We start from the raw sequence: 8,492 nt of genomic DNA, 5'->3' as shown, positions 1-8,492 counted from the left end.
GTAAAATTCTAGTTTAAAAATTGGACACCTTGTGAAAAATCAGTGTATTTCAGTTGCAATGTTCAGTCCTCTATCTAACACAACAGTAATGCTTCTATGTTAACCAATGCGGCCATAATTTTTTATTCCGAGTTAATCAGTGTAGTATGCGCTAATGCGCATACTACACTGATTCCTTACCGCTCTTTGAAAAAACACAGAAGAAGAAAAGTTTGAACGTTGCAGAGAGACGCTTGGCGGCCGGAAGCAACAGGAGTCAGAAAGCTTGACCTACGCGGCAGCAGTCAGGACTTACTGTAAGTTTTGAATGTTAATATTTATTCACTTTTACTTTTACGCCATGGATTGTAATAAAGTATTTTTACAGCACAGGCAAAACTCCGCTAGCCACCATGGTGCTAACTAGCCAACCAATTACAATGAATGTAATGGTTAGCTGCTAGAACTAGCGAGCTAACATTAGCTAACCTAGGTTACAACTTGATTTCTCAGAGGAGCCAAGCTCACAAACAGTATATTTTGATATGTGATGAATGTATTTCCCATCATTGCATCTCTCTGTTCCAGTTTCAAGAAGTCAAGACAGAGTTAAGGAAGATAACTGGAGATATGATAAAGATAGTACCAGTGTTATGCCTCAATGTGGACACTAGGTGTTCTCTTTGCCTGTTTCTCTCTTTTCCCCCTTCCCCGCTCGTTTGGTTTCACCCACTTTTCTGATTGCCAGTCTCCTCCCTGATCTGGTTCACCTGGTGGTAGTGGGTGGTGTATTTATAGGTCCTGTGTTTCTTGTGTTAGTTGCCAGTTCGTCTTCTTGTCTCCGTGCAGAAACGTCCCAGCTCTGTTATCCTTCGTTCCCTAAGTGTCTCCTGGTGTTTGACTTCGCCTGTGTCCGTACGACTTCGCCTTTGCCTTCTCCCTGTCGGATTTATCTGCCTTCGCTGATTGACCTCCTGTGTACCGAACTCCCTGCCTGCCTGATCCCCGTCTGGTTCGTCTGCCTTCGCTGAATGATCACCCGTGTACCGACTTCCTTGCCTGCCTGCTCCCTGTCTGGTGTGTTTGCCTCGCTGACTGATCTCTTGTGTAACGAACCGAACTTTCCCTAGTAAAGAACTTTGCCCTGCTCATCCCGAGTCTTGTCGTGCTATTGAGTCCGAACTATTGTTGTGGTTACCTGGTCGCGACAGTACGAACTGGCCATAACATGGACTCAGCCGAAGCTGACTGGGTGCGCGCTGCGCTCCGGGCGCAGGGCAGTCGGATTCATGGCTACGAGGGGCGACTCACCTCGATCGCCCAGCAGATCCAGGAGATGGCCACCCAACAACAGCAGTTTCAAGCTCTTGCCAGCGAACAACTCAACGCCCTAGGTGAGGCACATCAGCAGCTGTCCGGACGTGTTGGAGAACTATACACCGCCATGTCGGCTCCAGCAGGATCTCCTGCTCCCGCCCTCACTTCTCCAGCTGAACCGACGGTCCCGGCTCCTGCTCCTGCTCCAGCTCCAGCTCAGAAACTTCATCTCTCCAGCCCGACGCGGTTTTCTGGGGAATCAGACAACTGCTGCTCTTTCCTAGTCCAGTGCGGATTACACTTTGAGATGCAGGCTGCCGCTTTTCCTACGGATCGTGTCAAAGTAGCATACATGATCTCTCATCTATCCGGCCAAGCCGAAGCATGGGCCACAGCGGAGTGGGCGAGAAACTCACTGGTATGTAACTCAGTGGACAGTTTTCAAGATGCTCTCTCTAAAATTTTTGACCAAACCAACCCGGGTCGGGAGGCGGCCAGAGCGCTGATGGGGCTTCGTCAGGGTAAACGCAGGGTGGCAGACTACGCCGTTGAATTCCGCACCCTGGCGGTAGACAGCAGCTGGAACTCGTCATCTCTGTGTGATGCGTTTCTCCATGGGTTGGCTGAAAACCTGAAGGACCAGATGGCGCCACTAGAACTTCCTGGGGATCTGGACTCCATCATCTCTCTAGCCATGAAGATTGATAAAAGACTCTTCGAGAGGGAGAGGGACAAACTAAAGACTGTTTCCTCTGACCAAACCCCTGGAGGCCAGCTCCCTTGATGGACGCCTGTTATGTAAGGTAACCCACCACACTCAACCCATTCAGCTGATAATGGCTAAAGGGCACTGCGAGTTTCTGAGCTTTCTCTTATACAGCTCTCCCTCTCATCCCCTGCTGCTGGGTCTTCCTTGGCTCTCTAAACATAACCCTCACATTAACTGGTCTTCGGGGGAAATTTTGGGGTGGGGTAAGGACTGTTATCCTGTCTGCTTTCCTTCTGAGCCTGCCCCGCCACCTCCACCCTTGTCTCATCTGGTCTCCCCGGTCGCTGATTTCCTGGATATCTCGAATGTTCCTGCCTGTTACCTAGATTTAAAGGAGGTGTTTAACAAGACCCGAGCTACCTCTCTGCCTTCTCATCGATCATATGACTGCTGCATCAACCTGCTCCCCGGTTCATCTCCGCCTCGAGGCCGACTCTACTCGTTGTCTGCACCGGAGAGGGAGGCTATGCAGACCTATATCCAATCCTCTCTGGAGGCTGGGATCATCAGGCAGTCTTCCTCCCCTGCTGGAGCACAGTTTTGCTTAGTGGATAAGAGGGATAAGACTCTCCGCCCATGCATTGACTACAGAGGTCTGAACAGTATCACCATTCGGAACAGGTATCCTCTCCCCCTCATTTCCTCTGCTTTTGAACTGCTACAAGATGCTAAGTGTTTTACTAAGTTAGATCTCCGCAATGCTTATCATCTTGTCAGAATAAGGGAGGGGGATGAGTGGAAAACCGCCTTTAACACTCCTAGTGGACACTATGAGTATTTAGTGATGCCGTTTGGATTAACTAATGCTCCTGCTGTTTTCCAGGCATTGGTCAATGACGTCCTCCGTGACATGCTGGACAAGTTTATGTTTGTGTACTTGGATGACATTCTGATCTTCTCTGCAGACGAACAGACGCGCATAAGACATGTGCGCCAGGTCCTGCAGCGTCTTCTTGATCATCAGCTTTTTGTTAAAGCTGAGAAATGTGAATTTCATGTTTCCACAGTGTCTTTTTTGGGTTTTGTTGTGTCAGGTAACAGCATCCAGATGGATCCGGCTAAGGTCAGGGCGGTGGAGGAGTGGCCCACTCCCACCACTTGTAAGCAGGTGCAACGCTTCCTGGGGTTTGCCAATTTTTATAGACGTTTTATTCGTAACTTCAGTACGATTGCTGCTCCCCTGCATGCTCTAACCTCTCCTCAGGTCCAGTTCCAGTGGAACCCCCAAGCAGATCTAGCGTTCCAAAAGCTCCGAAAGCGCTTCACCTAGGCACATATCCTCTCTCTACCAGACATCAACAGACAACAAGTTACATCCCTGTGCCTTCCTGTCCAGGAGGCTCTCTTCCGCGGAGAGAAACTATGATGTGGGAAATCGGGAGCTCCTCGCTGTCAAGGTGGCTCTTGAAGAATGGCGTCACTGGCTGGAGGGAGCTAAACACCCATTCCTCGTCTGGACAGATCACAAGAACTTGGAATACATCCGATCTGCCAAACGCCTCAACACCAGACAAGCCAGGTGGGCGCTATTCTTTAACTGTTTTGACTTTTCTCTTTCCTACCGACCCGGCTCTAAGAATGTCAAGCCAGACTCCCTGTCCCGCCTGTTCGAGCCGGACTCCAGTCTGAAATCCCCCGGTGAAATCCTGCCTTCATCCTGCACGATCGGGGCGGTCACATGGGCTATCGAGGAGAAGGTCAGGCAAGCTAATATTGACTTTGTTACGCCTGACAGTTGCCCCGAGAATCGGTTGTTTGTGCCTGTCCCTCTGCGCTCACAGGTAATCCACTGGGCCCACACCTCCCTCCTGTCCTGTCACCCTGGAACCAAACGGACCTGCTTTGTCATTAAACAAAGATTCTGGTGGCCTGCTATGGATAAGGAGGTCAGTGAATACGTGGCTACCTGCCCGGTGTGCGCCAGAAACAAAGTGTCCCGACACCCTCCTGCTGGTCTCCTATGCCCCCTTCCAGTGCCTCATCGCCCCTGGTCTGACATCTCCCTGGACTTCGTTACAGGTTTGCCTCCATCAGAAGGTAACACAACTGTCCTCACTGTGGTGGACAGGTTTTCTAAAATGGTTCACTTTATCCCTCTGCCCAAGCTGCCTTCAGCCAAAGAAACGGCTGAAGTAATGCTTAGACTCTCACTTCGGGATACCATCCCCAATCTAATGGCCAGACCGAACGTTTAAACCAGGAGCTGGAGACGGGTCTACGCTGCCTGGTGTCTCAAAATCCTACTAGGTGGAGCAGACACCTTATCTGGGTGGAGTATGCACACAACACCCTGCCCTGTTCTTCTTCTGGTCTCCCTCCCTTCCAGTGTGCCTATGGTTACCAACCACCGCTGTTCCCAGCTTTGGAGGAGGAGGTCAGCGTGCCCTCAGCCCAGGCCCTCATTCGACGCTGCCGCAGGATCTGGTCGGCAGCCCGTCTAATTCTGCTCCGTAGCTCGAATAGGTCTAAGAAGGCAGCGGATCGCAGGAGAAGTGCAGCTCCCCAGTACAGGACCGGGCAAAAGGTGTGGCTGTCGGCTAAGGATCTTCCTCTGAGGGTCGAATCTCGTAAGTTGGCCCCTCGCTTTGTTGGCCCTTTTCCTGTCTCCAAGGTGGTGAATCCGACAGCCGTTAGACTCAAGCTCCCGAGGTCCCTGAGGGTTCACCCGACGTTCCATGTGTCGCGGATCAAGCCGGTAAAGGAGAGTGTGCTGGTCCTAGCCTCCAGACCCCCACCACCCCCCCCCAGTTCATTGACGGCGGGCCGGTGTTTACCGTGAAAAGTGTCTTGTGTTAGTTGCCAGTTCGTCTTCTTGTCTCCGTGCAGAAACGTCCCAGCTCTGTTATCCTTCGTTCCCTAAGTGTCTCCTGGTGTTCGACTTCGCCCGTGTCCGTACGACTTCGCCTTTGCCTTCTCCCTGTCGGATTTATCTGCCTTCGCTGATTGACCTCCTGTGTACCGACCTCCCTGCCTGCCTGATCCCCGTCTGGTTCGTCTGCCTTCGCTGAATGATCACCCGTGTACCGACTCACTTGCCTGCCTGCTCCCTGTCTGGTGTGTTTGCCTTGCTGACTGATCTCTTGTGTAATGAACCGAACTTTCCCTAGTAAAGAACTTTGCCCTGCCCATCCCGAGTCTTGTCGTGCTATTGAGTCCGAACTATTGTTGTGGTTACCTGGTCGTGACAACCAGGTAACATTAATCCAATGAATGAATTCTTCTATCAACTGCCACTCCCGCCTCTGTAAATACCAATAAAATGTTTTTCTAAGACAATGTTTTACTTTGGTAAGTTAACCCTAAATCATATGACCTCCCACATACATATACCATTGTTTATTCTACTTGCCAGTTTGATCAAGGAAAACTTTTTGCCGTATTCAATTCAATAAGTCATGAATGTGTTCTGTTCATGAATAACGTTACCATCTTCCTAATTGATATTTAACGTTTTGCATTTGCCTTTTAGATGGTGGTCTTAATTTTGTAATTATTTTCTTTGCCTTTTAGGTTGCTGGTTCCAAAATGATCTGGACGTGTAAGTTGTGCTCAGCTTCTTTCACCTCCAGAATACAGTTATTTAGACACCAAAGGCTGCAGCACAGCCACTATTCCAGAATCAGCCCTATATGTCTCTATACTGATTGCATTTGTACATTTCCCCTTCATTAGAAAGATGATGGAGACCACATTTTCCCACGCCGACAGACCATAGTGATGTCCTGCCCAGCAGTGAACGAGCTCATGGACCTCTGGCCTGCTCTCAAAATAGAATCTTAGGTAATATGGATCAGCTCTCTCTTTTAAAGTGAAAATTGTGATTCTTACTCATCTGGCCGCTTCATCAATGTGTGCTAGATTCTTCAAATTGAACTGTTTTTTTAAGTGTTGTTGCTGTATTCTCCTGCTGTTATTTCAATGTAGTTGTATGCAGAGTTCCAGCGGATTATGAATCAGAACCTGCCCAACACATTCTATGCTGAGCATGACCACCATCTTCCTCGACTGATGACCTTATTCAGACAGAAGGCATCAAAAACTGGGAAGACAGCAGATTCTCTGGCTGCAAATTTAAAAATCCACAATGAACAGGTAAACAGATTATTACACATTTCATAGGTTGAACCATCACAACACTGAACAGGTTCAATGATTCAAATGAGCTTTTTGAATTTTGCAATTAGTCCACTTTGTGTTTGCCATTTGTCTGATTGCATTAAATATGTGAACAGGGTATTTGTGGACATATGTTCTGATTGGACTGTTTAAAATCAGCTTTGTTCAGTAAATTCTTCAGTGTATACAATTCTGTTTTTATGTGAATAGGATATCCATGACATCCACACCAAGCGCTCTACTGTCCTCCACGCCCTTCCTGTGTATCTGTTCGAGGATGTTCCTGGATTTTTCAGAACCTGCACAGTGAGTCTCCTTAAGTTACTGACTACTGTCTATTATGTAAACAGTTCATCAAAATAACATGTTTTAGGACTTACCTTTGTTTAGTCTACTCATACAGTTTTCTTATGGTCTGTTTTCTTTCTCTTCCCTACAAAGGAACTGTATTGGCGTTATGTTCAGCGTTATGTTTTACTGAAGATGTTCAGTAAAACATTTTCCTGTAAATGTCTTTTAGTTTGGTTTCAGTCGCTCACACTACTTAGATTCTCTGGTAATTTGTGAGGATTTGAATCATGGATCTTATGTTTTCCACCTCTTACAATGAGACCCAGGTCTCCCTTGTTAAAGAGGTATTGGATTTCAATGGGACTTGGTTAAAGAAAGATAAATGAAATGTCATCTGTTCTGTTCCATGTGTTAGTTTGTGATTAGTATCTCTTTTTCATTCATTCAGGACGAGTCTGATGAGCCAGAGCTTGATGGTGTTGCAGTGGGCCTCCTTACTGTCATCACTGACCATGACACAATCCAGTTCACTACCACCCTGTGAGTCGTCATTGAAATGAATTAGCCAGGAAGCAAAAGGCACTTTTATAGCTGATAACAAAAGCTAATTTCATTAGTGTATTATTTATTATTGTTTTTGATTACTGATTATTTTACTGACTATCAGATTAGTTGTTTGGTCAATATCAGAAATTTGTGAAAAATATCTATTTCCTAGGGCCTCAAGTGACCAAGAACACATTTGGAAGGCTAGAATCAGAAAATTTTGAGTTTTTCTTCTTAAAAATTTTGCAAATAATCAGTTAATCTACTTCTTGCATCTCTACAATCTATTTTTTGTTCCAATTATTTTAATTTATAAATGTTTATTTATTTTTCTGTTTAATTTTAACACTGAAGTGTGCTACAAGGGAGTGGGCAAGAAAATACTGTTCAGTAGCAGATGTTCATGACTTTTAGATATATTAAGTTTGTTAAATTCAATGTAATTGAGGCAATCCATTGCCTCAAAAATTTTAAACAAAACTCAACATATGTGACTAATGTGTACTTAAAACAATGACAACACAAACTAATAAATATTGAGTTTGGTTAAAATGGTGTGGTTGTGTACTTAGTGTAAATGTATCCATTTTAAGGTGTTAATTGTTACTGGAGCTTCTGTTGAACACATCATTACTTTAGTAAAAACAGTGTAACAAAAATATATAGTGTGTCAAACTATGTTGAAAAGCAGGAATTTTTAGTGACGTTGAAATTTCAACGTTGATTGGATTTGCAAAATCTAAACTAAAATCAATATCGATTCAATGTTGGCAAATTCACCTATGTTGAGAAACGTGACATAGGAATGACGTTACTATTTCAACGTTGATTAGATTTGCAAAATCTAAACAAAATTCAACGGTTATCCAGCACTAGCACCTGACGTTGATTCAACAGTGACTCAACGTTAAAATGCCAGCTGGGACCTGGATTAATCAGTTTGTCCAATAATGTAAGACAGGAAGTAAAGGAGCCTGTTTAAGTTAAGGAAGTAGTGGAGCTCGGCATAACCCCACACTATTCAATTTAACTCAATTGCTGGGTTGAATAAGGACGAACACCTTTTTTGGGTTATTTTAACCCAACAGGTTGGGTTATTTTTTTCGACCCAACTTTTGGGTTGAATATTTAACCCAAAAGTTGGGTTATGCTATCTACAATGTTGGGTTATTTCTAACCCAACTGTTGGGTTGCGCAATTTATCGCTTTTTTGACCCAATAGTTGGGTTAAAATAACCCAACATTGTAGTTAGCATAACCCAACTTTTGGGTTAAATATTCAACCCAAAAGTTGGGTGGAAAAAAATAACCCAACCTGTTGGGTTAAAATAACCCAAAAAAGGGGTTTGTCCTTATTCAACCCAGCAATTGGGTTAAATTGAATAGTGTGGGGTTATGCCGAGCTCCACTACTTCCTTAACTTAAACATTGGGTTATTTTTTAGCCCAACTGTTTTTAGTGTGCACTCTACTCC

General features: G+C 45.5%; 1 long non-coding RNA gene across 1 annotated transcript; it reads left to right on the top strand.

The window, feature by feature from the left end:
- Nucleotides 1-201: 201 nt before the first annotated feature.
- Nucleotides 202-6,157, top strand: LOC115580679 (uncharacterized). Its single transcript, XR_003983900.1, has 4 exons — nt 202-296; nt 5,576-5,603; nt 5,738-5,845; nt 5,990-6,157. It is a non-coding gene; the product is annotated as an uncharacterized LOC115580679 (long non-coding RNA).
- Nucleotides 6,158-8,492: the final 2,335 nt, after the last annotated feature.

Source organism: Sparus aurata, chromosome 4, assembly GCF_900880675.1.
Source record: "Sparus aurata chromosome 4, fSpaAur1.1, whole genome shotgun sequence".
NCBI classification, from domain to species: Eukaryota; Metazoa; Chordata; class Actinopteri; order Spariformes; family Sparidae; genus Sparus; species Sparus aurata.
This window is presented reverse-complemented; position numbering and strand designations above follow the sequence as displayed.